This window comes from Balaenoptera acutorostrata, chromosome 4 (genome assembly GCF_949987535.1).
Source record: "Balaenoptera acutorostrata chromosome 4, mBalAcu1.1, whole genome shotgun sequence".
Lineage (NCBI taxonomy): Eukaryota > Metazoa > Chordata > Mammalia > Artiodactyla > Balaenopteridae > Balaenoptera > Balaenoptera acutorostrata.
Window position 1 is genome coordinate 65,966,573 of NC_080067.1, and position 24,711 is coordinate 65,991,283.

Sequence of the window (24,711 nt, forward strand, 5' to 3'; positions counted from 1 at the left end):
TTACTTAAAATTCCCCAGAAATACCTTAAATCTCATATCTTCGTTTCTGAGTAGGGACAATGCCAAAATGCCAGCAGCTGAGTACTTTTAGATTAAAGGTAACATCCCTTTCGACAGCCTTTCACAGACACAGGTGAACAGCAATTCATATAAATCACATACATCTAATGTCTCACTTTATGTATCTTGATGGGAGAATCCTGCGGTTGACTAATCTAAGACATGAACCTCGGCCATAATTTCTTGAGACTGATTTAATGCCAGTCCTGCTCAAAACCATGCCACATTCAACAGGTCGTGTTTTAAATGGAGGTTGTACATTTATGTCTATTATTGCATTGCCTTGCAAGATCACATATCAACTCTTTTTGTCACTTTTAATTACAGTTACAGCAGCAAATTATCTCATACCAATCTAAATGTCTACATTTTTAAAGCATTGCCCTTTATTTAAGAGATGCTGGTGACAAATACAACTGAGTTATTTTCTAAGACTGTACCTTATGCTGAACCATGCTCCCTGTTCTCTACTCCTTCAGACTAACAGCTTGTCATGTTCAATAGCTGGATGGTTTCAAGATTTAATCAGTGAACATGAACAGAAAACTATGGAAACAGCTTCACAGGGGAATGCAGGTCAGAATCAACTCTCACTGAATTTTCTAGGACAGATGGAAACACAGTCATAAACGGTAACACTCCTTTATGCAAAGGTAGACGCTGACTAACAGATCATGAACATTTCTCCTGAAGAGCTTGGACATGGCTTCAGAATTCTTTTCAACCAAGGGCATTTTGCAGACATTATTAATTGATCAAAGGGGTACTTTGTTTAAACTTATTTGCCATCCCTCTCCTAGGACCTCAGACTGGCACAGACTTTGGAGGTAACCTAACTCAACCCAACATCTGATCCTTAAACCCTCTCTCTAAAATCTCCAGCAAGTGACCATTCAGCTTCCTCTTGAATGCTTTCATCAGTAGGCCAAGCGAACCAGCCACATGCAAAAGGTTCCACAAACTCATGTGCAAAAAAACTGAGCAATTAAGTTATTTGTAAATAAGTAAAAACAGCTAGGGAGTTCATGGATTGTCTTCTAAGTAGTCCTCTATTGCCATGGTGTACTATTCACTCGCATCACAGCTCTTTGAAAATAAAAAAGGAAAGATGAATTTCTTTTGTTCTTTATTTCCTAAGAAGAGCATTTCCTATCCAAGAATGAACTCTCGACCCTCTGATATTTAGGAGACTTTGCCTTCCAAGGAAGAGTTTGTAGAGCTCTCCAAGAACAGGGCAGTCTGAAAATTCTCACAATAAAGGAAAAGAGAGATAAGTTGGGGAGGAATCAGGCATAGAAGAGTCTGGGGAAGGGTCAAGAATCTGATCCCTTGTGGCCCAGATCTCACCATCGTTATTTTTGACCATTCGCTCCCCCTACCTAATTTCCATGCAGTCAAAATCTCCACTTCCTCTCCTCTCCATTCAAAATACTCAGTTTGATTGAGCTAATTAAAGAAATTCCCACTAAAGCATGCATAACTAGCCCTTTCAGAAAACATTCGAATCCAAAAGAAAGATTTGTTAGTGCAAATGAATTTTTGAAGCTATTTATCATATGGATGATTATCCCTTACTTCCCCCACCTAAGTTGATTAGAATCTCAGGAAATAAAATCCATGGTATTTGTCATCATTTCATAAATCACAGTCAAACGATGAACTTTTCTTGAATTTTAAAAGTTATTGTACTTTCCAGCATTCTGATGTTCAAGAACACCTGAAAACCTTTGCAATACTTATATTAAAATATTCTACCCCAAAACCTATAAACTCCAACAAATCATTAGCATTGGAGACAAAAATTTAAATAGCAATTTGCTGTGTGAGGTTTCTAACTATTCTTCATTCACTGTCGATCTTAACCAAGGTTAGTCTTTAACTGCAATACATACGCATGCAAAGGCGAACAATAACAAAAGGAAGAAGGTACTTCTAAGACCTAAGTGCTACCACAGAGATCATTCTGACTATAGTGTGGGCCAAAAAGACCACAGTGACTACTCTAGTGTTCAATGTGAATTTTATTGGCTTGAATCACGCTTTTTTGTAAACCAGGAGATATTTGGAAATTGTTGCTATGAAGATGTACAAAAGGTTTTCAAAAATTTGGTATATATACCGTCTCATCTGGTAGCTGTTCCAGATATTTACAAGGGCACCCCTTTCTTTAAGTGATTCGGTGAGGCATAATCATTGATGTTCTTTGAGACTAATAGAATGCAGGCAAAATGGAACAAAAGTTAAATTGTACACCCAATATTAAATCTGGAATTGATCTATTTTATGTCTAGAATTTCATTCAGCTCCTTAGATTGATAATAATAATTAATGGCATGTTTCAAAAGATTAGAAAACCAACTCATGTGCATCTCAAATAAGCCAAGTCTTACAGAAGTTCAAAGTATGAACAGGTAATTTTCATCATGAAAACATTCATATTTTTTCTCTTGCACAAATGTAAAATTATCACGTCTCACGTTGAGCTGATTAGAACATATCAACCTCTGATCAGCCAGTACTTTAAGAGCAGATTCTAGAGGACTTATACATTCAACAAATTTGTATGTATAGTATTATTTATATCTTTATTCTTCCCTTGAACCCTGAGGCAAAACAGCACCTTCTGCTACTATGCTAATTCAGAAGTAAGAGCTGGATAGTTATCCCTATGGTAACTCATTTTACCCCTAGGCTCATTTTACCCCTCGCCCATTTCCAACCTGTTACTAAATTACTAAGCACTGGAGGGATGCATCAAAGAGCACAGAGAGATGCTGTTAAGGTAAGGAAACCAAACACCATCCACTTAAAACATGTTGTGTCAGCTTGGAAGTAAGGGTGGATAAGCCCCTATAGCTGACCACCTAGCAACTGTTACATTTTCTAAGTTACAAACCCAGGACCTCCCTCCACACAACAGAAACTACTTCCCAGAGGCAGAACTGACTTTCTAGAGCTCTTGTGTTTTGGGCATAGGAATATTTTTTATTATGCTCCAAAACATGTATTTTGACTTGTTCACATCTCCATTTTTCTACATTAATGAACAACGACTAGATATATTTTCTTTGGAAGCAATTTTTAAGTGTCTATTAGCTGCAAAAAGCAATTACATTTCTTTAGTGCATCCAAGAGTCCAGGAGGCCAAGAATGAGATTTTCCCTCAGTCAAGGTTTTCAAAGGGTCGACCAAGAGAATTGGGACAGGCTTCATTCCTTACTAATGGTGCACTACCACGACATTCTAATATCCTGCCGAGAAGAATCTTTTACTTTGACATTTAAAGTCTCATCCGACAGAACCCATGCCTGCAGGAGCCTCAATTTATCTGCTCTAGAGGAAGAACATCGAAATCCAATCTGAGGGATTCCAAACCTTTGTTTCCATGGTGAGGCTTCCAAAAAGCTACTGAACATTCGATTCTATCAATTTCAGTTATGGGGTGTGGGTATATTTAAGAGTCTACCTTAAGTTAACACAAAGGCATACAAAGCATCAGTCGTTTCTGCAATGAGGAACCAGGTCATTGTGAGAAGACAGTATAGGTATTTACCTTGAAAGGTACTGGAATTGTGTCCACCTGTTAGATTAACTTGTCCAAAAAATGAAGGGGCTGAATTAGATGATCTCTAGAGTCCATTTTAGGTCTACACTTTAACTAAGAGGTTAGCTGATTCTGTGACCTTGATCAAGTCACTGAGCGTCACTAATGTGTAAGTTTCCTTCCAGCTCTGAAACAAGTCCACATATCCTTAATATAATTTCAGGGATTATTTTTTTCCCTTAAAATTAACAGATAACCTTAGAAATAAGATTTGTGTTCTACACACTACCTGATATTAAGGGGGGAGGTAAAAAGTAGGGAGTAAATGTTTGTTCTAGGAGTTAATTCTATTGGGCAATCAGGTGGTAAATAACTAACCAAAAAAACATACTTAAGTAAAAAAGTGCTTAAGAATGTAAAGTTACAGTAATGAAATCAAAGAATAACAATTGATGAAGAGCAATATTTGCCACTGAAACTAATGTCAATAGGTCTCCACCTACTTGCCTTTTTCATGTCAAAAGTCTCTTGCCTGCCAGTCCTAAATTCTTCAGGGAACATACAACAGGCTTTTTCAAGAGCCGTTCCTTGAGATGGCTCTCCACCAAGTTTAGGTAGACTTGGATCCAGTATGAGATTCCTCTGTTGACTTGCAGATATATCAATTGACGTAAGGCCCATCCCCAAAAATAAAATTCCTGAAGGCAAGGCAGTATGAAATGAAATGAAAAGGGTGTGGGATTTGGGTTTAGAGGATCCTAGCAAAATGAACTTTGTATTCTATCTCTGTTCCTTTCTAGCTGTGAAGCTGGACACTGCTTTTAATATCTCTGGGTTTCAGTCCCATCATCGTAAAATCATGCTAATATTACCTTCTTCAAATGATTGTCATAAGGATTAAATGAGATAATGGGGGAAAGCGATAAGACCTCAATAAATGCTTGAACTACCTGTTGAATTTACCCAACCTCAGATCAGTAATTGTTTACTGGTGCCCTACTATGTACCAGGCACTGAATAAGATGTTACAGATTAAATGATGGAAAAGATTCATTCCTACTCTGATGATACACTTTGAACAGAAACAATCTAGCCCTGAGGAACCCACTTGCCTTGAAATTGGAGATCAGAATTTGTGCTGCTCACCTTTCCCATGGCAAAATCCTTGAGGAAAAAAAAAAAACCTGTTGTTGAAACTAATCAATCTCACCATTTTTCAGAGCATGATATTCTTATTTGCTAAAAAAATATTAATTGATCAACTGCTCTGTGTGAGACACGAAAGTCTTAGCTAAAGTTTTTGCTAAGATGTTTGTAATTCCATAGGGAGAGGAGACATAAACCTATGGCAAGCTAAATGTCAAGACAAAGAAGTAATTAATGAATTTCAGAAAATACCCACTATAGCTTCATAATCCTGCTAGGACTTTTAGAGAAGAGAGAAGTAGGAAATATATATGGCTCCTGCTCTCAAGGTATTTACAATCTATTGGGGGAAAGAAAACTAAAAGACATAAATTGCTAATCCAAAATAGGACATGATTATATGTCAACTGAGTCTCTTGAGATGTCCAGGCAGAAGTTCTATTGTAACTTTGTAGGAACTGTGAGCTGCTCTCCTTAAGGAATGGGCTAAGGAAAAGATGGGGTTCAACCTAACTTTGAAGAATCAGTAAGATTTAAATAAATGGATATGAGAGGGAGGAAAGTCAAGATTATTGTAATTTGTATTTAAAAGTCTTGGTGTTAAAAGAAAAATGAGCACAACTTGTTCAGAGGTTAAGAAGCCATATGAGATGAGGATGGAAAGATGGGGCATCTTACAATGGTACAGCATAGTAAGCATCTATTCAAACAATTATTTTCCCTTGGCCTGACAGCAGATGCTCAAAAGACCTGCTGTTACCTCTTATCCCTGTCAGTTGTTCTCTTAGACCATGAAGAGTTCTACCAAAATGCATCAAACTTTCAGTTACTGACAGCATAGTCAAGGTCACAGCTACTCAGTCCATTAGAGAAGTACTATTACAGGGCATAACTACCATTTGACAGTGAGTAAAGTAGGGATGTATTCAGATGAGACCCAGAGTGGAAACTGGATAGGGGGCAAGGGATCTGTCTCCCAGAAGTGATGTTGTTACTATATTATTTTTTCCTATTTCAAAGCAGGAAGTATCAGGAAGTGTTGGAACCAGATGTAAGAAAGAAAGGAAGAGTAGACTTGGGAATATGGGTGCTTCCTCTGAACACTTCAGCTTAGTCCAGCAAATATTCTATTGTCATCTTCCCAATATACACCTTTGCAAGTGATTTCTAAGTATATGTTAGTTGAAGATAAGTGTAGCCTTTTCAAAAAAAGTCAGTGATATATATATGGATGGATGAATGCAGTTTGGATAACAGATATATGCATGTATTTATTGATCATTTATTAGGTCAGTGAGGACCTTCAAGTTCTTCTAGAGTGGTGGCAAAGGTCCAAAGGCTCTTCTGCTAACTACCCCAACTCAATGAGCTGGAAATATCAAAGATATAGAAATATAGAGAGACTATATATTTATATATAAAATACTAAATGATATTAGTGCAACTCTTTCTCCTCTATTTCAGTGTTTAATATCAGCACGTCAGTTTTATTGAAGTTGTCACTAATATGGTATGACTTAGGTTCATCTGGGTTAAGAAGTGGATTCTAATAGATCTATCTATCCTGAAACCTTTAATCTAAATGTTGCTGAAAAGATGTATGTAAAAGAAAACCTTGATTTCTCTTTTTGTAAGATGAGAAAATTTTATTGTAACATGAAAACTTTTCCAGGTATTTTCCTACAACCCAGCCACCTATAAATATCAGGAGAGAGGACCAAAAAAAGATAACTTTAGTTAGTTAATATCCTAGTATTAGGTTTCTTCCTATAACTGAAACCCAGGATTTAGCTTTTAAATGGAATATAGCTTTCCCCCACTCCTGCCCACCGCCCACCCCTGCCCAGCTGGCTGTATTGTTTCTAAACAAGTCCTTCAGTTGATATTCTTTAATGAATCTTATAGGCTCCTTGCCTATAATTCCAATTCATTTTAGTTGTTGGTGACTGTCATTTTAAAGGTGAAAATGTTTTAGCCAGGTGGGTTCTACCATTTTGTTATTGCTACTGTCAAAAGATTGGGGGAGGGAGGAAGGGCACATGTACTGCATTACAAAAGAAGAACATGTCACATATAACTTCCATATTGGAGACCTAGATCAGAGAGCCGAGCATATGGCCTGGATGCAGGCTATAGAGTGCAGATCCATGTTGTATTATGAGATTTATTAAAGGGTTTTAAATTGTATCACTGGAATTCAAAATTATCATACACATCTTTTGGATTAAAAAGTCCTGCTACATTGGGAATATATAATAATATTGAATACTGCTTACCTTCAACCCAGCAATTATAGTCTGTGGTATATTTCTAGAAAAATCTTCATACCTAAGTACAAAGAGACATGTAAAATATTTTAAGCTAGTATAAACAATGTTGTGATTTAGAAACAACATAAATGTTCATCATTAACAGAATAATGGATCTATCATGTCATATTCATACAACTGATGAAGTAAAATGAATTAACTAGAGCTGTGTGAATGAACATAGAAAAAAATCTCACAAATACAATTTGGAGCAAAACAACATTTGTACAAGGATATATTCAATATATTACCATGTACATAAACTTTAAAATCATGCCAAACAATATTATCTAATGGTTATTGGTACAGTCATATTTAGTAAAAGCATTAAATTACTATAGTATAGTGAATGCAGTAACAGAAAGGCACACAAGAGACTTCACCTGTATCTGTAAAGGTGTATTTCTTAAAAAATAATTCAAAGCAAATATGATAAAATGTTTAGAATGCTAAACAGTGATTTCTTAGATATTAGTAACATTGTACTTTTCTATAGGGTTCTAATATTTCATTTAAAAAGAAAATTGAACAACAAAAGCCAACCTGCTTCAATGGAATCGGTTTTGGTTTTGGTTTTGGTTTTGTTTTCTTTTTTTAAGTGGTGAGAAATTTTATGTACCACATTTCTTTCTTCTTTCCTTCCTTCCTTCCTTTCTTTCTTTCTTTTTCTTTTCTTTCTTTCTTCCTTTCTTCCTTTCTTTCTTTCTTTCTCTTTCTTTTTTTCTTCTGTTCAGGTTTTAACTTCTCCACAAGGATATGCAGGAGCTTTAGAAAAAGATTCCCTAATAATTCTTCAAAGAAATTAAGAAGTGAAGCACAAAGAGAAGGATTTTCTACACTTCTAACCAGATTACTTTTCTCTGCACTGAATTTTTTGAAATAAGAGGTCACTAATCACAAATTTTGGAGTTGGAGAATTCTCAGTCTCTCCAAAATACCAGAGCCCAGAAACCTCTGAGACGGGTCCAAGCATTTGAGAGTATGTGTCTATTTTCTCCTCAAACAGCCGTAGGTGCTTTAACTTCTTGAGCTTGGCTAAACCCATTCCAATATTGCATCTCCCATCAGTGTCACTCTGGATCAAGATAATCTCTGTGGGCACTGTGCACTGTTCGCTTTTATCTGCATCCACTCTGAGAGCTTTCAATAATTGCTCTTGGAGCTACAAGGTAAAGTTGCCATTCTTGTGAAATATGAATGGAAGCTTACCTCTTTTTACCTGTAGAGTAAACTGAATCCAAGTAAAACAACTTGTAAGTGGTTGGTCTGTAGTTTTCCCCTCACCATGAAGGTTCCATTTGTAGATGAATGTTTTCTACCTAATCAATATAAACTTTGGAAATAATCAAAGCAGGCCATCAGTCTGGAAGTTTCTTTTTATTAAGTATATTTTCCATGTTTACATTATTCTTTTATTTTTATTTCTGAGGATTTCAGGGTCATGTAATCTGTAATGGAGCTGAAAATACTCCAACCAGCAATGATCCAGGAAGACATCAAAAACACCCAGACAGAATAAGGCTAATATTTCCTCACCAGGTGTCTAGCCTCTTAATCTAGTGATAATATCACATTCCAAAGGAAAAGGCACCGAGATCCTCCCAACTAGTGCTCTAAGCACTTACTTCTCCGCCTAGGATTACCAGCTTGTTGAGCAGCAAACATTCTCACCTGCGTCAGAGGTGGGGGCTGATCTCCACTTGCTGAGAGCAGCATCTGAGGAGTAAAGAAGAGCCGAGGCAAAACTCTTTTTAGAAACCAAAACCCGGCAACAAACTTGCTGGTTTCAGGCGCAGGTGCCAAATTATCTGGGGTTTTATTTATGCTTCCTCAGACTGTGGCCCTTCTTTTGAATTGCGAATTAAAAAGTGGTCTTTTTTTATAGGTATTTTAGGTTCTGTGATGAGGAGGGGATGGCCCATCTTCCTTGTCAGAGGACAAATCTGCAGACTTCTCCAGGACTGATGTGACCCAAACTCTGAGCAGGGTCAAGGGTCTTACCTGACAGAATGCTTGTGATGAGTAGTGTAGGGGGAGAGAAGGCAAGGAAATTTTTTGGATCTGATTTATCATCCAGTTTCTGGAACTCATCTTAGACAATTAACTTTTTCCTCTGAAAAAATGGAGTGTGGCTATTAAAATATCCTTTATCGGGTTTCTAAGTGATCGCTCAGAGACTGTTGGTATGGGGGAAAGGACACAGGACTAGAATAAGTAAACATGAGTTCTAATCACAATTTGGCCACCAAATTGCTGTCTACAGCATCCTTATCAATACCGTTGGAAAAGGAAGGGCCCAAGTCATGGGTTTCCAACGCTGTCTACTATACTTGGAATCATTTGGGAAGTTAAGAAGTAGTAACAACAGCAATGTCCTGCCTGGCCATTTCCCAGAGCAACAGAATCAGAAACTCCGGGACATGGGACCTAGCACTGTTATTTATAAAACGCTCCCAGGGTGATTTTAACTGAGAGCCAGACTGAAAACTAGAGTAGTGTTTCTCATACTTTCATGTGCCAGAGAGCCACCTGGGAGCTTATGAAAATGCAGGTTTGGATTCAGCAGGTCAGGGCTGAGGCGTTTCTCACAAGCTCCCAGGTGACGTGCTGCTGCTGGTCCACAGAGCACAATTTGAGCAGCAGGAAACCAGATGATTTCCAAGCACCCCTCCAGCGCTGATTGTGTGAATCTGCATTTTTCACTTTCAACAGAATCATCAGTTTCCCACCTAAGATCACCCATCTCAGAGAAATGCCTTTATAATGTCATGCACTGTGCTAGTCTCTGTGAAATAATTTAATGTTCTTTAGAAGTTAGAAGAGACTTCAGAATCTTATGGTGCCTGATGCAACACCATGGACATTAATTATCACTGACTAGTGTAACAGATATAAAAATTACAGGGAATTTGGGGGAATTCACATAAGTAGGAAGGTACCCCTTGGTGTGCAGAATTTAGCACTATGAGGGTATATATACAGGGACATCTCACTTAGAAATCTGTGTGTGTGTGTGTGTGTGTGCGTGTGTGTGTGCACGCCTGGGGTGCGGTGTAGGTTGGAGATTGGAGGGGTTTAGGGAAAGCTTTCTGGAGAAAAGTATTTTTGATCTGAGCTCTAAAGATAAATAAAATTCAGGAGTTGGGAGGGGTATCCAGACAGAGGAATGTGGTATAAATACCTAAGTGTGTGTGAAAGAGAGGCTGAGGAAATCGGATGACTAAAGTAGCTTGATTTGACTGAAGCATAAAAAACCATGAGAAATGAGGGGTAAGCAGTGGCTAGAGACAGGACTTGAAAAATCGTACCAAGGAGTTGAGTCATTTTCCTAAAGCAAAAGAAGGCCTTCAAAGTGTTTTAAGCAGAAAAGCAACATGATTTACATTTTCAGAAATAACTTTTGTGTGCTCTGTGGGCAATGGAATCACAGAGGCAGGCATATCTGTTAGGGGGTGTCTCGCTGAGAATGAATGAGGCCAGCTACTTCCACTTCCAGGAAATTCTTCTACAGATACTCACACAGGTGCCCACAGGTGTTTGGGCAAGTATGTTCATTGCACTACTGCTTATAATGACAAAACCTATAAGCATAGATGGTGTCTATCAATTGGACACTAGTTGTATAGCTTCTGTTATATCCATGCTATGAAATACTGCATGACCCTTAAAAAGAATGTAGTAGATCTATATTTATTAACATATAAAGATTTCCAAGACATATTGTAAAGAGAAAAAAGCAAGTCACAAATAATCTATATAGTATGGACCCCAATTACATAAAATCAAAAATATATTCTCTATATCTGCATAGTATATGTGTATGTAAATTAACAGAAAAAGGACAGAAAGGATACATTTCAAAGTGATGACAATGTCTTCCTTTAAGGAAAGGAATGGAAGACAAAGAGCAACTTCCACTCTATATGCTTTTGTTTTGTTTAAGATACTAAGAGAAAAAAGTATTTGTGTATCACTTGTGTAATAAGAAAAACAGAAATTAATTGCTACATTGCATATCTTTTTTTATTCATCAATAGCATGAGTTTTGTCTTCATCCTGTCTAATAATTTCTGATTTTTAATTCTAAATTTCTGAAAAACTTAAAATCTAAAAAATCTTTTAAGAATTTAAAATTCTGTAAAGACGCAGACATAGAGAATGGACTTGAGGACACGGGGAGGGGGAAGGGTAAGCTGGGACGAAGTGAGAGAGTGGCATGGACATATATACACTACCAAATGTAAAATAGATAGCTAGTGGGAAGCAGCTGCATAGCACAGGGAGATCAGCTCAGTGCTTTGTGACCACCTAGAGGGGTGGGATAGGGAGAGTGGGAGGGAGACGCAAGAGGGAGGGGATATGGGGATATATGTATACGTATAGCTGATTCACTTTGTTATACAGCAGAAACTAACACACCATTGTAAAGCAATTCTACTCCAATAAAGATGTTAAAAAAAAAAAAAGAATTTAAAATTCTGAAAATTTCTCTTCTCTCCCCTCCAAAACTGTGCCCTAAAGGTCACCTCTTCTTTCCCCCCCCAAACCCCACCCCCCTCAGTTTAATCTTTCTCTAGTTCTCATTATGCAGCTACCCCAAACAGACGATAACTCAGGGCACGATTTAAACTTCCAGAGGTTGAAAATCATTAAAAAGATTAAGTAACCAGCAGAAATCAACAGGGATTGAAAAAAGGAAGTTTTTCTCTTTACCCTTCTGGGCACTGAGAATTTTTAGTGCTGCCATAATTTTCTAGAAAGATCCTGTGATGACCTCTGAAAACAATCCAGGACCCCCACAGCTGCTCTTGGATCCCAGTAGAACCGATTCAGCTGTGCACTGAAGGGAAAGTTATAAATTGCTTAGAGGAGGAGGTTACAAAAGGGAGCGACCAGGCTGGCTTTTGTTAGGGTAAATCTGGGCTCCCCAACCTGTTAAGATGCTTTGAAAGAGGTAACAAAATGATCTATAAAGGCGAACCAGTGGGTGTCATTTCTTTAGATAATCAAAAACCTTTTGATTGGGGAATACACAAAAGGCTGAGGAAGGTTAGTAACCCTGGGATAAAAGAAAAATTTCCTTCATCAATTAAAAAACAGTTACGGAAAAATGAAGACTAGAACTCCAATTTCCCCAATGGAGAAAGATTAAAATGTTGACATCGTTCAACATTTATTATTCAATGTCAATTGAATGGAGATCTCCTGGAAGAAATCAACGATCTAAAATTGATTTTAAATGTTATAACTAAAAATACAAAATGTAAAAACAACCTTTTTAGCAATTAATTAATAAAAGTAACAAACATTTTATTTCCATTCTCGTACATGTTTTTTGGCCTAGTACCTAATAAGCATTCACCAGCACTGAAAGTGTCACCATTCTAATGCTGTTTCTTTCTTCTTTTCTCACCAATCCTTAATTTTTCACTTGAGTTTTATTTTAAATACTGTGAAGACTTTTCTGATACTTATCCTGAGGTTTTTTTTTGTTTTTGTTTTTGTTTTTTGCACTTTTACATAATACAAATTCACTAGGTAGAAGTCCTATCTAAACAAAGTCAACACAAAAACAACAGCAACACTAAGCTTATTAATAAATAACATTTGGAGCTTTTCTCCGGGGAAACTAAACATTTCTAAAGACACTTGCCATTTAATAATCATTAAATATGAGTGATGTGCTGACATGTTATATGTATTGGAAAGAGAATAACAAAATCTGTATAATACCAACTTAATCCTACGGTTTCTAGGAAACCTCCAAATCAATGAAGCATCAAGCCAGAGAGGGACTGTATTTGCATTGGGAGCTCAGAATTATTCGGTTGGCAAAAGGGAGCAGAGCAAAAAGATGCCCACTGTATATAAAAGCAGAGTTGACACAGTGACAGCAGCACAGCATGGCCGTCTCATCAGCCTGCTCCAAAATACAAAGGCAGTGCAATGGAGCCAGATTCCTGAAGGCAAAGGACTCTACCTTGATGCTTTACATCCTTGTAGAGCAACCAAGATGGGAAAAAACAACTGTCCATCTCCAGAGCTGAATGATAAATAATCCACGGGCAAGGCTGCCCCAAACAGATCAGGTACAATAAAGTACCTGTGGAGTGGAGAAGGTTACACTGACCAGGACAACAGTGACAAGGGTCAGCACTTCTATGCAGCATAGCAAGAACTTGTAGAAGAGCCCGGCAATCTGAACCTGGTCATTGTTCAGCATCTGACTTTGAATGCACTGATCTCCTCCTACTGAGCCCCACATCAGCCCCAGTTCCAATGCCTGTCTTTGTCCCTGTTTTTCATCACTCCATGGTAAAATCTGAAAAATACGGGCAATGAAGGGAGGTTTTTTTTAAAAAAAAATAAAACTATATGTATTCAATTTTTTTTATTTTTAATAATCTTACCTTTATGAAATAATGGTTATAAGAAATAGTGGTAGAAGTAGTAGTAATGTTGTTTTATTGATAAAATAAAATGTGGGTAATCCTGTGTTTTTGCATTTAAAACAATTATTAGTTTGTTCGATCAAAAAAATCTGGGGATTGCTGGTGCAACAGTTGGAAATTCTGACTGAAAGTTAAAATAGATTTGGCTCAAGTCCCCTCTCTGCCATTGATTGGCTGTGTGACCTCCATTAAGCCTCAGTTTCTTCATCTGTTGAACAGAAATAACAATAGTGCCTACCTAATGGGTTGTCAGGAATATTATGGAGATAACGCAGAAGATGCTTAGCACAGAGTATGGTACACTGTAATACTCGAGTGTTAGCTTTTTAAAGAGTCAAAAGAAAGGTCACTCATCATCTCTGGCCCTCAGCTGGCTCATCTCTCAAATGAGGCCTCTGACCTCAGAGACTTCTGCACCCCCTCTAATTGTGGCATCCTATACCCCACCCCACAGTTCTAGTCCTTCTACCTTTCTAAGCTATTCAAGTCCACAACTGTTCACAGGTTCGAGTCGAACAGATGATGCTCCATCCATATAATGAACTACCACCCAGACGTGAAATGACATCCAATTATATTACTGAGTGGGAAAAGCAAAGTTACAAACCAGTTACTAACCACATGATCCAATTTTTGTAAAATGAAATACATACAAATGGTAATTTCTAACTCATCCTCCAAAGCCCCCCACCCAAGTACTCAAGCCAGAGCTGTCCAGAAGTAATACAACATGAGCCACAATGTGAGCCATATGTGGAATATTCAGTTTCTAGTAGCCACATTAAAAGAAACAGATGAAATTTGGTTTAATGATATAGTACAAAATATTTTCATTTCCACATGTAATCATTACAAAAATTATTACTGAGTATTTTACATTATTTTTCATATGAAGTCTTTGAAATCAGTGAGTATTAGACACTTTCTCATATCTTAATGTGGACTAGCTACATTTCAAGTGCTCGGTGGCCACATGCGATTCACGGCTACCATCTCAGACAGTGCCACTCTAGGCAGTTAGTCCTCCACCTCACATTGAATTAGAATTATCAGACTGAAAGGAAACTCATCTTATTTATCTTATATGCCCATAGCCTAAAATAGTTTCTGTACCTATTGGGTACTCAAAAAACATGAAGTTTGAATGAATATATTTAATTCAAAGTATTCTTGGGGGACTTTGCATCTTTAAGCACTGTATTAATCATGGAATAAAAGACACTGCACCAACCCCAAGAAAGAGCTTGGGAATTTTGGAAAGTGTCTCCCCAAAATCAGACTTCATAAGCAGCCTCCTACTTTGTCCAGAGGTAAAGCCAGCCATGCAGAAATGCAAGTTACCCCAATGAATTAACTAAAAATATTTATAGAACTAAAGCTAGTACCAAAATGTATATTATAGACAAATGTTCAAAGATAGTGGGGCTGAGAGAAACGGATAATAATAATAAAACCTTTATTAAGTGCCTGTTATGAAAATACTTTACATACATCATTTATAATCTTCACTAAAACTCGGTAAGGTAAGGTTAGGTGGAGGAATAAGACAAAGAGGAAAAAATACTGGCCGTGGAATCATTAAAACAAACAAACAAAAACGCTTCAGATTTGAATTCTATCTCTGCCAATTTCTAGCTCTATGACCTAAGGTAAGTTTCTTAATCTCTCTAGCCTCCGTTTTCTCATCTGTACAATGGGCATTAAATTAACTATCCTTAATTATTGTGAGGGTTAGATTAATTGCCACATGAACTCTCAATGAATGACACCTAGTATTATTATAGTAGGGCTCAAATAAAATAGGAGTGATCATTGTTATCATCCTTGGTTTGCGGAAGGGAAGATCAAGGTTCAGAGGAATTAAACAGCCTCAATGTCATGTAGCAGATAAATAGATGAGCCAGGATTGAACCCAGATCTGTCCAACTTAGCAAGCCCATGCACTTTCCACCATATCATACGTGGGAAGGTCCCATGGCCGAGGCCACAGTATTTGGATACAGGGAAGATACCCTGCGAGGGTACCCATGTGGCAAAAGATGCAAATAAACACAACTTGAGGAGAAAGGCATCTCACTTAACTGGATCAGATCAGAATAGGGAACTAGAGGAGCTAAATTTGAGTCAATACGGGAGTTTGGTTTGTGGAAGGCCTTGAGCCATTTGGAGGAGTTGAGACTTGACTACCACCTAAATCCCGTCATAAATCTGTGAAGCAGTTGATCAATCTCTGTGCAATTATGAAGCTCTTCTTTTTTTTAACTTAATTCTTTAGGCTGATAGGAACATTCCTTTATTTAAGTAAAGGCTGAACATATGCTTTTCTACCCTCTTCAAATCCTACTTTAAATTTGTCTTAATCCTTTGAGTCCGCATGAGGAGTGGCGTTCACGTTCCAATAGATTAACGAGGCTGTGAAAGGTAAACCAACCAAACTCTTATCTGTGGTTAGAACACTGCAACAACTTTACTCAGGTTAGATCGTCTCGCAGGCCCATTAAACCAACACAGCCGTTCGCCATTAGTTACCCTCTCTCATTTGGCTGTTTTCCTGAACCACCTCATCAATGAGCCATGAGCCACCACACCTGGCACACTCGTGTCTGAACTGAGTCATGTGAAGAACGTTATCAGAAACATTTTTTTAAAAAATGAACAAAGTGCATGTATGTGTATTAGACTCTGTATATAAACATGCATGTTCATATACACATACAATTAACAGGTGTTCAAGCAACACATACAACTAGGGATTCTCTCCAACTGAAGATGGACACAAAAGATTGTTTATAAAAAAATGTCCCCTGATTATTTTGTTTCTCTAAAGACTGTATTCTCTTTTAAAAAATGTGTATTCTTTTTCTTAAATTATTTTGACACATATTATTTACTTGATACACAAAATGAAACAGGAAATCTACTAGCAAAAATGACCAGAAAAAGGATAGAGGATGAAGACTCAGGGAAATCATCATTAATATTGCTAATGAATAGTTATTCCCTGTGGTACGTTCAGAGGCAATTATTTCTCATGTTTTTTCTAAAACAGAAAAATATATATACTTACCAATTTGAAAGAAACTGTATGGAAGATTAAAATCAGCATCTTACAATCCTTTTAAAAGTTTTCAGTTTTGTCCAACAAGAAAACAAACCAGAAATGACTGATAAACTGAATCATTGATTGAACACTGAAAAGTGTTGTAATTACTCAAGACATGTTCTCCTTCCCTGGCCTGTTAGAGTCCCGTGGTTTCATTATATGACACTTTTCAGCACTTTTAGCTGGTTTGTGGCATAACCTCCCCAAAGAAATATGAAGAGTAATTTTCAAAAGGAACTTTTATTTTTAATATGGATTGATTTTTTTAAAGGCAGCTCCAAGCAGCCCAGTATATCAAACAGGAGCCATCACGCCAATCCCAACACATCAAGGAGCAGTTTTAGCACGTGAGGTTTGTTGTTTCTAGCAGGTATCCGTGTAGCCAGCGAGGTCACCACTCAGCGAGGTGCTTTCTTTCTGGTATATAAGAAAAGAAATCACCAGGAATAAGGGGGGAAATGGGCTTGGGAAACAGGAGGGGACCTTGTCAATCTCCAAGATGCTAGAAAATGATTGTGGAAATCTTTTGTTAGGGAATCCTATAATGGTATTGCAGCTCATCTCTTGTGGACATGAACAGCAACTAGCCTAAGATGGTGAGGGCGACAGGGGATTAGACAAATCGTGAAAAGGCCCTGGAAAGGACATTACTGGTGATTGGAATCATAAAGGCCAAAACTGTATCATTATTTACCTTCAACAGCAGTGTCCCTATAAACAAGATTTCTTGGGGAAAAAAACCCAAAGGCATATATGAAATGTTTATTATGAGTGTGTGTATATAAATTATGTTACAAATGGGGAAAGAAAAAGGCCCTACAGAACTACCCATATATTCTTATGAGTCATGCACCGATTTTTTTTATTGTTAAGAATTTATGCTACTTCCAAGATGAGGACATTAAGCTTGTTCCCAGTCCTTTTTATTTTAAACATATGGATCACTGAGAAGGTTAGCATTGTGCTGGAAATGATTTTGATGCATATAACAAAGCTATAAAAAGAACAATAGGAAGAGATGGATAAATTTGTGAGGTTTCAAGATAGCTAGTAGGATTGTAAGATCAAATGGCAGGATCCCTGGCATTACCCACTAGGCAGGATAACAGAATATTCCTGAATCTTGGATTTTAGGAAACTACACTGTGAAGAGCTAAAGTTTTTCAACACAAAAGTCGGTTTCAGTGCATATCTTCGTCAATCCTTCCATAGACACTTTGTTAAAAAGGAGAATCTTTTATCAATATTTATACAGGTGTTAGAATCCAAGTTTATTGTTTAATAAAGTTTTATTGTTTAATAAGATCAAACCATATCTTGTAAACTAATCATATCCCTTTTCCCCAGGGTATTTTCTCTAAATTGATTGCTATGGGCAATTAAAGTTCATGACTTACTAGTAAGTTAGTTATTCCTTCAGATGATAATAGTAAAGACAAAAGCAGCAATGGTTACAATAATTATCATGAGTGTTTGTCTAATAATGTAGATGAGCCATGCACTGTACTTGAGCAGATGGGGATAGGGGGTGCGGTTGTTACAGAGAGGAACCAATCCCTGGTCTCACAGATTCCAGACTAGTGGGAGACGTAAACATGGACATAAATGATTACCATTGGATAAGCAGCCACAGAGTTAGTTGTAATGGCCACAGTGACCTGAAATGCTGTACATGCAGGATATGCTTCTTTAGTGCTTATTGAATGAATGAAGTGGGCTTCTGCCTGCCCAACCTGCAACCTGCACACTATTCTGACATTCTCTTCCTCTCTTGGTTGGACTCAGCTTATAGCCCATTAGACCTTTTTCCCTGGCCAGAATCTTGGCCAGTCTCCCAGACCTAACTCATTCCAGCTACTAATAAATACCCTGTTGTATCAAAGTGTCCAGAATTGCTTCTGAGGAGAGCTAAATCAAAGCTGTCCCTAATAGCAATTAGATATTTCAGAAAGCACATCAACTCCTTCCACATGTTGGGAAGCAGTGAAATATTATTAGACACTTAAAAGAGCCTGGGGCTGGGACAAGGGACCAACCCATGGTGTGACTATAGGCAAGCCGTTTCACGAAAATCTGCCTGAGATTTATATCACTACTGCACTTATCTGGGTTTACAAGGCTCTTTCTTCCCATGTATTTATTTTGCATTTGGGATAAGAAATCACAAGGTAGACGCCTGAAGCTTTATTATAGCCTTATGGCCCAAACAGCTAGGTTTCTTACAGGTATAATTCACAAAGAAATATAGACTTTATTTTCCCCCATGAAAACAGAATTTTTATTAAAACAGTTAAGTGAAAATATTTAAAATACAAGAACTCTATTTCCAGAAAGGATATACAACATAGAGCAAGACTTGGAGGAATAACAACACCATAGATCTTCAAGCTGGAAAATCTTTTTCCAATCCAAGCTCAGAAATGGTGGCCCAGGGTGGCTTAGTGACTTTACCAAGGCTACACTGTCAATCATGGGAAGAGCTGGGAGCAGATGCTTAACCTGCACTCTCCTTGTTAGAGTCTTCTTCCACTAAACATGCTTAAGTGCTGTGCTAAACTCTCGATAGTGACTCTTTGCAATCCACCAAAGTTTCTCCTATACCTTGGAGAGTAGGAGGTGTGGGATAGTAGGATGCATCCTTCAATTCACCTTGAATCTCTTCACTCTAAGTCTGTACACAACTTTGGGACTTTTCAAGACATTCCAAGCCCTTGCACATAAGGCTCTAGGTTTTAACTTACTCACATGACCACTTTAAGCTTTTTGCTAATGACGCCTTCAGAACTACCCAGTTGCCTATATATGTTCCCTGCTCTTAGGTCTTGTTTCTTTTCTTAGATACTGGAAAAGTCAAAAAAGAAAATAAAAAGATCTGATTAATATTATTTGTTCATACAACTATAATTGTCTCAAGCAAATTGGAGAAGTTTTATTTCTTTTCCATCTGGATTAATTCACCCCCAACTTCTCCATAGTCTTGCTTTTCGATGCTTTCAAAAAATAAACATATTGCTTACGTTTACTCATTAAGCATTTGTTCCTTGAAGAGAAATTTATTGAGCACCTCTTATGTGCCAAGCAGGGATGCTGGGCACTTGGTATACAGTAAAAATATGGTGCTTGGTCCCATGGAGTTGACAATCTGAAGGAACTAAGCAAATCACACCAATAAATAGGTATGTCTACATTAGACTACGAGATAAAGGAAAAAAACAGAGGGTAGTGAGGACAAACATTATGGAGATCCAATTTAGACTGAAGCGGGAAAAAAATTACAGCTTCCTTCCTGTGGTTTTATAATTTGTCTCTTGATAAAAAATAAACTTTTTGAAGGGGATGATATTTGTTTTCTCAGAACAAAGGCTTTTAGCAAAAGAAACATAAGATCAAGTCTCTCTATTGCCTCAACTTCCTCCTCTATAAAATAGATGATCATCATGATCCTCACCCTACTTTCCAGGCACTTTGTGAATAAAATAAGACCATTAGCGAGAAGTTGTCTCCAGCATTCCACATATTATTTGGAACAACACTAATAGAGTTTATATTAAACATATTTTTCAAAGAAGGTAAGAATAACAGCAATACATCAGAAACATATTGACAAACTTAAACTTAAACATCATTTCTCACCACAGGTTTTGTTGGCAGTAAAAGATGCCTTCTTTCTAAAAATATAACAAAACTTAGGATTTTCAAGTGGGCCAGCAAATAAGCCCCCGTTAGCTTCTGTGCCAGTATTTTAGAATCTGCCTTTAATTTTGCTTAACAGTAAGAAAAGCTTATCATGCAGCCAAATCCCTACAGCAATGTTCTCAAAGGTTCTGCATGTGGAAGCCTGCTGCCTTTTGGCTTCCCCATTAAACACCTGTTCTGGGCTTGAGCCATGCTTTTGGTTTCCCACTCAGGTGGAGAGTCTTGCTTAAGTGGACAGGCAGGTATTTTTGCTGTCACCAAAGACAGCTAATTTGGGAAGCCTAATCTTGCAGAGGGGGCCAAGTTTCAGTTCTCAGAGTGCTGGGTTTAGGGTAGAAGGGACTCCACCCAGAAATGCAACCTGAATACTTCCCCCTTTGCCCCTCTCTTGTCTCTGCTGAGAATGCCCTAAATAACTGACATGTTTTATAGATTACAGGCAACCAGGTCTACAGTGTGCAGCTCCCCGTTCTCTCCTGTCACCTGGCTAATTTAAGACTTTTCTCCTCCGATGGTATAGCAACTCCTGACAAGCAATTGCCTTGTGGTTTATTTCAGTTGATTCAAACACTATTATAAGTTGAGAAATTAGTTATGGGGATTGAAGGAAGGAGGAATTTTACAGGTGTGAATGCATAGCCATTTCTGATCCAAATATTTCTAAAGGAATTGTGTGCTAAGGAAATACCATCTCCCAACTTTCAAGGCCCCTGCATCTCTTAATGGAAAAAGATATTTTTTAGGCAATAATTTTGCAGTTTCCTTTAACCCTAAGGACTAATCTTTCCTTGTATTCCTTTCAAAAGCACTATACTAAAGTAAAAAACAACTTTAATTCAATAGTTGTTCAGATAATAAAGGGCTTGGTGATGCCAGTCAATGATTTCATTTCAAAACTGTGACTGAAAATGGATAGCAGTGCTGGTGGCTGCTGATCATTTTAAGGCTGGTCTAAAACCAAAGTAGCTACTCTTTGTCCCAGAAGCATTTTGATTTTAGAATGGGGAATTCTGCACATAGAACACTAGTTTGGAGGATTTTATCATTAAAGTTTTGAACAAAGAACAAATAATTTCTGCTTTCTTGATCATAATCACTATTTCACAAATGGGGAAATGAAGGGTCAAGAGGTTACACGTGATTCTTACAGTCCCAAAGAAGTTCTGCTGTAGGATTAGTTCTGAAAACAATTACAATTGACGACAACCATTCATTTATTCAACCAATATTTAGTGAGCACCTACTATGTTCCAGGAACTCTGGATCATCGGTGAATAAAACAAAGATCCCTGCCTTCATGGTTGTCAGGAATAACGTCCACATACTTTTGGTTAAGTGTATCTCCATTATTCACTCCATGCTTCACTGTTTTGGTTCTACTCTCCTGGAAGATAAAACCAACACACCTGAAACTAAAAGAAAACATCTACATGAGCATGTTTACAGGAATCGGAGTTAAACTGGGAGTGATAATGGCCTCCTAAGATTACTCAGGGAAAGCCAAGGGGTTTAGTAAGCCTTGAGCTTGTTTTAAAGAAGAGATGAGTGCTCACTTCGGCAGCACATATACTAAAATTGGAACGATACAGAGAAGATTAGCATGGCCCCGCGCAAGAATGACACGCAAATTCGTGAAGCGTTCCATATTTTTGAGAAAAAAGACCTGTATGCAGAAAACTATAAGACACTGATGAAAGCAATTAAGATGATACAAACAGATGGAGAGATACACCATGTTCTTGGATTGGAAGACTCAACATTGTGAAAATGACTATACTACCCAAAGCAATCTACAGATTCAAAGCAATCCCTATCAAACTACCAATGGCATTTTTCACAGAACTAGAACAAAATTTTTCACAATTTGTATGGAAACTGAAAAGACCCCGAATAGCCAAAGCAATCTTGAGAAAGAAAAACAGAGCTGAAGGAATCAGGCTCCTGGACTTCAGACTATACTACAAAGCTACAGTCATCAAGACAGTATGATACTGGCACAAAAACAGAAATATAGATCAACAGAACAGGATAGAGAGCCCAGAGATAAACCCACGCACATATGGTCACCTTATCTTTGATAAAGGAGGCAAAAATATACAATGGAGAAAAGACAGCCTCTTCAATAAGTGGTGCTGGGAAAACTGGACAGCTACATGTAAAAGAATGAAATTAGAACACTCCCTAACACCATACACAAAAATAAACTCAAACTCGATTAAAGACCTAAATGTAAGGTCAGACACTATCAAATTCTTAGAGGAAAACATAGACAGAACACTCTATGACATAAATCACAGCAAGATCCCTTCTGACCCACCTCCTAGAGAAATGGAAATAAAAACAAAAATAAACACATAGAACCTAATGAAACTTAAAAGCTTTTGCACAGCAAAGGAAAACATAAACAAGATGAAAAGACAACCATCAGAATGGGAGAAAATATTTGCAAATGAAGCAACTGACAAAGGATTAATCTCCAAAATTTACAAGCAGTGCATGCAGCTCAATATCAAAAAAACAAACAACCCAATTCAAAAATGGGCAGAAGACCTAAATAGACATTACTCCAAAGAAGATATACAGATTGCCAACAAACACATGAAAGGATGCTCAACATCACTAATCATTGGAGAAATGCAAATCAAAACTACAATAGGTATCACCTCACACCAGTCAGAATGGCCATCATCAAAAAATCTAGAAACAGTAAATGCTGGAGAGGGTGTGGAGAAAAGGGAACCCTCTTGCACTGTTGGTGGGAATGTAAACTGATACAGCCACTCTGGAGAACAGTATGGAGGTTCTTTAAAAAATTAAAAATAGAACTATCATATGACCCAGCAATCCCACTACTGGGCATATACCCTGAGAAAACCATAATTCAAAAAGAGTCATTTACCACTATGTTCATTGCAGCTCTATTTACAATAGCCAGGACATGGAAGCAGCCTAAGTGTCCATCGACAGATGAATGGATAAAGAAGATGTGGCACATATATACAATGGAATATTACTCAGCCATAAAAAGAAACGAAATTGAGTTATTTGTAGTGAGGTGGATGGACCTAGAGTCTGTCATACAGAGTGAAGTAAGTCAGGAAGAGAAAAACAGATACCATATGCTAACACATATATATGGAATCTAAAAAAAAAAAAAAAAAAAAAGGTTCTGAAGAACCTAGGGGTAGGACAAGAATAAAGACACAGACGTAGAGAATGGACTTGAGGACATGGGGAGTGGCAAGTGTAAGCTGGGACGAAGTGAGAGAGTGGTATGGACATATATACACTACCAAATGTAAAATAGATAGCTAGTGGGAAGCAGCCGCATGGCACAGGGAGATCAGCTTGGTGCTTTGTGTCCACCTAGAGGGGTGGGATAGGGAGGGTGGGAGGGAGACGCAAGAGGTAGGAGATATGGGGATATATGTATATGTATAGCTGATTCACTTTGTTATAAAGCAGAAACTAACACGCCATTGTAAATCAATTATACTCCAATAAAAATGTTAAAAAAAAAAAAAAAAGAAGAGATGATATTAAAATGTGAGGGAAAGAGAAAAAATTGTCCTGGGTGGGAAATGCAAGAGGAAGGGCACACAGATTAGAAAGAGCACATGATTCCAAGAGACAAAGGAAACTATTTACAGATAAGGCCAGAATTCAAAAACAATCATGTAACTCTCTTTACCCTACCCTTTTTCTTTATGGAAGATTTAGTAGAAACAATATGATATAATATAATATAATATATTGACACATCATAGGATGCCATATATGGATAACTTTCAAGAAAGAAATGTGCTGTCCAAAAGAGCATCCATGGATAAAACCATAGATTAATGTCTAATCTCAACAAGTCAATAAGTTTTTGTGAAACTACAGAACCTCTTTTAAAAGAGTTAACAAATTTCTGTTGTCTTCTGGAATTAGAACTTGTATTTTGATTATTTATCTCAATTACTAATTAAGTTGAAAAAGATTTAATGTGCAATACAAATGTTCACGGTGTGAAGCATATTTGTTGTAAGGTCAACACAAAGGATGTTTTGATAAAATATATTTGGGAGTCATGTCACCAATAACTAGGGGGACACTTTTAAATTGGTAATCTGTAGAAGGTACCCATTGTGGTTTATTTCAGGTGGCCCACTGGCCCTAATGATTATAATCAAGGAAGCAGGTGTTTGAAAAAGTACCTGTGATTTCCAGTGTTTCCAATATGCAAACACTTTTTAATACTAAAACGTATCCCCCCAAATGGTAGTCATTCTTTTATTATTCACTATGCAGACAATACTTGATGCTTGTGCACATTCCAGGGCACCCATGATTCTGAGGTGGAGATGGGGAACGCCAGTTTTTTGATAGTGGTCTCTCACCCATCCCACCCTTATGGTT

The 24,711-nt window shown here is 37.5% G+C and overlaps 1 non-coding gene across 1 annotated transcript; it reads left to right on the forward strand.

Annotated features, from left to right (window-relative positions):
- Positions 1-21,855: 21,855 nt before the first annotated feature.
- LOC114235669 (U6 spliceosomal RNA) lies at positions 21,856-21,961 on the forward strand. The gene has a single exon (XR_003621793.1). It is a non-coding gene; the product is annotated as a U6 spliceosomal RNA (small nuclear RNA).
- The last annotated feature ends 2,750 nt before the right edge of the window (positions 21,962-24,711 follow it).